Raw genomic sequence first — 6,797 nt, 5'->3', positions numbered from 1 at the left:
GCAGTTACAAGGGGGCGAGTGCCCATTGGTCGGCCTCACCATGCAGCTACAAGGGGGTGAGTGCCCATTGGTCGGCCTCGCCATGCAGTTACAAGGGGGCGAGTGCCCATTGGTTGGCCTGGCCATGCAGCTACAAGGGAGTGAATGCCCATTGGTCGGCCTCACCATGCAGCTACTAGGGGGCGAGTACCCATTGGTCGGCCTCACCATGCAGTTACAAGGACGTGAGTGCCCAATGGTCGGCCTCACTGTGCCGGTCCCAGCACAGTGGTCTGCAAACCGAGGGGGTCACAGCCTTGACTCTCCTGTGAGAGACGTCGGGTAAAACTTGTCATGTCAGCAGCTCACCCACTCCGCCTGCACCCGCCTCTGTAGCGCCCACCCTGGGGCTGCTGGGACCGCTCCCCCGCGCTCCGATGGGACTGTCCTCGCCGAGGAGCCGCACCTGCGGGGTGAGGAGCTGCTCCTGTTCAGGGGAGGGCAGGGCCCGCAAGCGCAGCGTTGTCCGTGCCTCTGAAAAGCCGTCCCCTCGCTCAGCTGCCCCGGGCCGGCTGCTGCAGGGGCGAAGCATTAAGTCAGGCTTTGTGCCAAAGACACAGGTAGGCGCATCCCTGTAGGCACTGAGATATTTTTTTGGAAACTTATTTTCAAAGTTTTTTTTTTTTTTTTTTTAAGCGTGTGTCCTCAGGGGTAAGTTACGCAATATATATGCAATATATATGTGTTATCTATGGAGTTTATGACAGCTGTTAGTGCCAATGGTCAAAGATAATTCTCTAAAATCTCCGAAGGCACCTTTGGCCGATGTGTGTAACCGGGGACGAGAGCACGTTCCCCGAGTCCAGCTGCAGCGGTGCTTCTGTGCCGCGTGGGGTGGTCAGCGGTCAGCCCCGCCCACAGGGCCCTCAGCTTCAGAAGCAGGTGCCGCGTGCTGGCCACAGAAAGGGGGGGCTAGGGGGCCCTCCTGCTTGGACCAGCAGAACTGGGATCCGAATGAACTGGGATCCGAAACGCTGTCTTAGTCCCTGGCCTTGGGAACCCCAAACGCCAAAACCGCCCCGCGTGAACGCGGCCCACGTGGCAGGAAGCGCACAGCCGTGGAGTTAGCTTCCCGCAGGCGGTGCCTCCTCCAGCGCCGGAAACACCCCTTCAACCTGACCTGCAACCACCCCTGGGGGGCGGATCAGGGCTCAGTGTCTCGGGGATCCGTGGCCCCAGCCCGCGGAAGGACCCTTGCAAATCCACGTTTCTAACACACATCTGCCAAAGCACAAAATGGAAATTCAAGAAACGTCCATGCTTAGTACCTTTTATTAACATGATCCTTGAGGTCAGAGTCCATTTCACGCATATGGGACAAAGAATAGCCAGTCCCCGTTCCAACCGGGAACAGTCCTGTAGCTGGGCTGCCCTCGGGATGCCTGCGAGTGGGCGAGGGCGTCAGGGGACCCCTGCGAGTGGGCGAGGGCCTCGGGGGACCTGCGAGTGGGCGAGGGCCTCGGGGGACCCCTGCGAGTGGGCGAGGGCCTTGGGGGGCCGGTGCGAATGGGCGAGGGCCTGGGGGACCCCTCCAAGTGGGCGAGGGCCTTGGGGGGCCAGTGCGAGTGGGCGAGGGCCGCAGCACCCAGCCGGGGGTGGGGTTGGGGGGAGTTGATCTGTGCTCTGGGGGGTCGGGGAAGGACTGGCCTTCAGAGTTGTCCCTCACCCAGATGAGCTGGGTCCTTGTTCCCCCCAGTGACCACTGACAGGAGGCAGCTCCCCCAAGGTTAGCACAGTTTCTGGGGACGCGGCCCAGCTATGAGCTGTTAGCAGTCAGCAGTCCTGGTGGCCTGGACAGGGGTCTGTCTGTGTAAGGCTGGGGGGGCTCGAGTGGGAGAGGATCCGCTGGACCCATCCCCGGCTCCGCTGCCTCTGCCTCATGCCCTGTGGAGACCAGCCTGCCTCCACATGAGTTGACCTCACCTGGGAACAGCCCCAGGGCCCGCCTGGTCTCCTTTCGGGAACAAGTACAGGCTTATTGGGATGAACGGCTGGCCTCCTGGTGGCAGTTGTCCTTGTGGTCACTGCTCACGCTGCTCATTAGTCTGCCCTGTGCCTGGGTTTGCCTGCCCTCGGGGCTTCCCCAGGACCCCGGGACCCCGGCCACCATGCCCTTCTTTTTTTTAATCACATTTTTGCATTTATCTTCAGATAGAGTGGGAGGGGAGAGGGAGGAAGAGGGAGAGAGAAACATTGACATGAGAGAGAGACACATCAACTGGTTGCCACTCACACGACCCCAACCGGGCCTGGGGACGAACTGCAACCAAAGTACAAGCCGATAGCGGGAACCGAACCCGGGACTGTCTGGTCCGCGGGCCGACGCTCTAACCGCTGAGCCAAGCCGGCCGGGGCCACCATGCCCTTCTTATGCTGACGCTGACACCCTCCCCATTTTCTTTCAAGGCTGGGCAGAGAAATCCTGGCACGCTCCTGGGTTACAGGGACATGGGGGTCATGCCCCGTCTGGGCAGCAGACACCTTCGCCCTGCCTGCTGTGTCCCAGCGACCCTACCTCCGGGTGCGGCTGGTCACTGGCCAGGACGCTGACTTCCGGCCTCGGATTCTGACTCACGGGGACCAGGGCTGAGGGGTGGGCAGGGAGGGCAGAGGGCCCCTCCCGTCGTTACCCACTATTTCTCAGACCCAGTGTTCTCCCCGCCAGCCTCAGAGCAGGGGGGCAGCAGTGAGGGCGCAGCCCCCAGCACCCACGCACGCAGGGTGCACCCCGTGTGTCCTCAGGAGAAGCCCCTGCAGCGGACCTGTGGGCCGGCGGTAAAATGAGCTCAGGTGGTACGGTGAGTGTCCCACCTGCAGGCCGGGACAGGACACCTGGGCTGCGTGCGCGCTCCCGTCCGCCCCAGGCCATTCGCCCTGCCTGACAGGTGGCACCGAGGTGGCACTGGATCCCACCATGGTCCGGGCAACTACCAGCTCACACCTCTGGACTCGGGCGTGGGACAGACCCGGCCTGGGGACGGTGGTGACCCGAGAGCAGAGGAGCCTGCTCCTCGGAGGGTCTGGCTGGCTTGACAAAGGGAAGACACTTCGCAGAGGACTGCCCTCCCCACCTCAGCTGGCCCAGGGGAATGATTACCCGCTGGACTGTCACGGCTGCTTATGACCGTCGCCATCGGTTGGTCCAGGGCCAGTGGAGAGCCCTGAACAAGAGAACTGCTCGAATAAGCAGGTTGAGGCAAAGGCTGTTCGGTACCTTGGCCACCAGGTGTTCGCCTGAGCTCCCGCCTGACCGCCTGAGAGAGAGCGTGGGCGGGGGGTTGCCTGGGAGGGAGGTCGTGGGGGTGGACAGCATCACCGAGGGTCACCCAAGAGGAAAGCCGCCTGCTCCTTGTCCCAGCCCCTTGGGCAGCCGGACTGAGTCTCACCTAGGATGTGCGTGTAAGGCCCAGCAAGGTGGCCAGGTGATGGGTCTGCTGTGCTTCCCAGTGACTGGTGGCCCGAAGTGATGGATCAGATGGGGCTCACCGCTGGGCCCTTCGGCTGGGACAGGGTGGCGGTGAGAGACGAGGAAGTCCTCCCCTCCTGCCCCTGCTGACCTGGGAGCAGACCCCGGGTCCTCTTCTCGCTGCGCCCCTTCGAGTAGGTCCCCTCCCCTCCCCACTGGGAAGTAGGGGCCAAGTGGCAACTGGTGAGGATGAATGGACAGTGCAGAAAGGGCCCGCCACCCAGTGACCCCTCGGTCAACGCCACCCCTTCCCTCCCTCCGCTAGAAGCCCTGCTGCAGTGCCCACAACTATCCCCTGGTCCTGCTCTAGGACAGGCCTCTTTCGGCATGAACCCCCTGCCCACAGCGCCCAGGACGTGGAGTCACAGCTCTTGGGGGCCGACTGAGGTGCAGGGCTCGGGACAGGACGGTCATCAGGCCTCGTCGCCAGCCGGGCAGCGGGCTCTTTCCCGTGGAGTCGGAACAGCCCCTTGCCATCTGGAGGTGACCCCACACCGGAGCGGGGAGAGGGCCAGCGCCGAGCGGGACCCGCCCGAGCACAGACGTCGGCCTCTGGCGAGGACAGCAGCGCCCGCCGCCCCTCCTCCCGCCTCCCCGAAGTGCCTGCTCTCCAGAGAGACTCCGACCCGGCAGTTTCTCCTCGGGGCGCTGGACCCGCCCTTGGTTCTGATAGTGAATGGCGACTGCCAGCCTGGGAGCAGCCGCAGGGACCTTCGCCCTCCCCAATGGCCCCTGGGCGTCGCTGCCACCTGTTAGGACGCGTTCACGCGACAGATGAGAAGCACCTCATTCGCCCTCTCTACCCGATCTAGAAGCAGTTTGGTGGGTCACCAGTTCACCGTGTCTGTCACACACACAGCCAGCCTCCCTGCACCCCTCAGCCTGGGACATGCCACCTCCAGTCTATCTCTGTCGCAGCCGCAAAAGCAGCCCCGTCCTTCTGGCCTTCCGCATCAGTGGTCTCCCCGGTGTGATGTGTCAGGAGGGCTGACACGGAGCTAATCTGTCAGGGTCCTGCTGAAGCCGAGGCGAGAGGAGGGGACACGCCGGGGACCATCACGCTGTCCTGCCCCTGCTGATCTCAGTCTGACACCCCCAGGTTTGTCGGGTCTCTTCCCTGCACAGAGAGACTCTGGTACTTTTGTTGAGATGAAAAGTCCACAGAATTAGAGAGAGAGCAACGTCTTCAATGAGTCTGCTGGTCAGACCTTGGGAATCTCTCCAGTAACGGTCACCTGGATCACTGAAGCGTTACTTCCAGGCATCCTGTGGCCCTGTCCCACCCGAGATCCTGGGATGGCGAGCAGTTAGAAGAGACGAGGGGTGTTTGGATCAGTGGTTCTCCCACGCGAGCACCAGAGCAACCTGGAGGTCAGGTGTGGGGCTGAGCACCTGCCTTTCCACGGGTGTTCTGCTGGTCCGGGAGCCCCACTCCGGAAGTGACTGACCGACAGCACACAAGCCCGGCCCTGCGAGTCCTCCGAGAGGACAGAGGAACTGTCGTTCCAGGTGTGGGCAAGGTCCGCTCAGAACAAGCCCCGTGGGCAGCCGCGGGCCTCTGAGCCCAGCAGTGGACACTGTGACCTCGGAGAATCACTGTTCCCGCGGGAAAGCCCCTGTGAACGGCGAAGCGTGACATGAGTTCATGCTAGACGTGTTTTCAGAAGTCACGTTTTCTCAACAATAAACGCTTTCATTCTAACTCCTTGGGTAGGAACCTTTCACCATCATCGTCATCGTCATCACGATAGCAATAGAAGTCGACTGCTGTTCTACTCTACTTTCTGCACCAGGTACCTGACACGTCTTATGTCTATCACTCAAAAACCTCAGAAAATCCGTTTCATCACGTAAAGTCTTTGCTCACCGAAAAGGCTCCAGGCAGGGCAGCCCTTTGGGTGTGTGAAGCCTGCTTTGTAAATGATCTTATTACCGAATTCACAAGCTCACGGGAGGGACAGTGGCCGGGCGGACAGACTGTGGCCCAGGGAGCCGCATCCCGGGGACCAGTGACCGTGTCCGCTTTCCTGGCTGCAGGAGGTTCACGGTGCGACTGTTAAGCGTGTGAAGTGGAAGGTCATCCTGGGCCCCTGGGCAGGTCTGATGTTATCACTGGGCCCGTGTGAGAGGGAGACAGTGCGAGAGAAGGAGCTTTGGGGACGGAAGCAGGGGAAGGGTGAGAGGGAGGGAGGGAGCAGAGGGAGGACAGGGGCACACCCACCAGCCTGGGAAGAGGCCCCTGCTGGCTCTGGAGGCGGCCGGGCTGTGCGGACACCTCTGAGACCGAGGAGAGGCCATGCCACGGGGGAGGCCACCAGCTGACAGTCCCTCTCTCGAGCTGTAAGATGCGTGTAGCCAGTTCCACCAGCGATGGGAATGAGGTTTTCCAATGAACACTCAGAAGCGGGCAGAGCAGAGGCGTATCGGGCTTACAACCACGAAGTCATCCCGGGCACCTGCGCACGTTAACCCAGGGACCCTGTCTAATGAGAGCACAGCCCATAGCAGGACGCGGGTGTAAAGAGCCGTCAGAGGCTGCGGGGAGGAGGGCTCCCTGGACGGAATGTCCAGTATGGTCAGTTGCTCATTTGGCCAGTCAGGGAAGATTCCATCTTCAAACACGGCTCAAACTCTGGTGCCCTCTAGTGGTCAGGAAGTCTCAAGTACCGCTGCAGGGGAGCTCTCCTGTTGGCCTTAGGCTCTGAAAGCGGGGCCCAGCTAGCTTGTCTTCGGCAAAACCGCACACCCCGGAGAAGCTGCACTGAACCATACCTCCACCTGCGGGAGGGCGCTGTGAGCCCATGAGCCCCGCAAACACACCAAGCCTGCTGGGCGAGCGGACGCTGGTCTCTAGTGCTTCTAGGTGGCCCGCGCGGTCCGCTGAGAATGGACGTGGTTCTTTTACAATTAAAATGTAAGGAGAGGACTGAGTGGAATAGCATCTGCCTGGACACTAGACAGCTCTGGGCTGGGACCCAGTGTGGGGCCAGGATTTCGCCTCCACGCTCGGCTCCTCCACAGCCCGAGGCTGGTCGGAGCGTCGTTGGGACCTTGGAGTGAGGGGCATGGACATGTTCCCTCACGTCGGTAGCCAAGGATATTAATAAAAAGAGGACCACTACTGAGAGTCTAGGTTAAGGAGAGGGCTTTTTCTTCCTTTCTCCAGCTAACGGGACCCCAGGTTAGCTTGATTTACAGTCTCGCAATCTGTTAGGCCCATTGTCTGTGCCTCCACTTCAGAGCCCATGAGTAATCACTCCACACACAGTGGTCCATTCTTCCTTTTATTTTT

This window comes from Molossus molossus, unplaced genomic scaffold (assembly GCF_014108415.1).
Source record: "Molossus molossus isolate mMolMol1 unplaced genomic scaffold, mMolMol1.p scaffold_m16_p_4, whole genome shotgun sequence".
NCBI classification, from domain to species: Eukaryota; Metazoa; Chordata; class Mammalia; order Chiroptera; family Molossidae; genus Molossus; species Molossus molossus.
The sequence above is the reverse complement of the archived record's forward strand: the minus strand, read 5'-3'. Positions refer to the sequence as shown.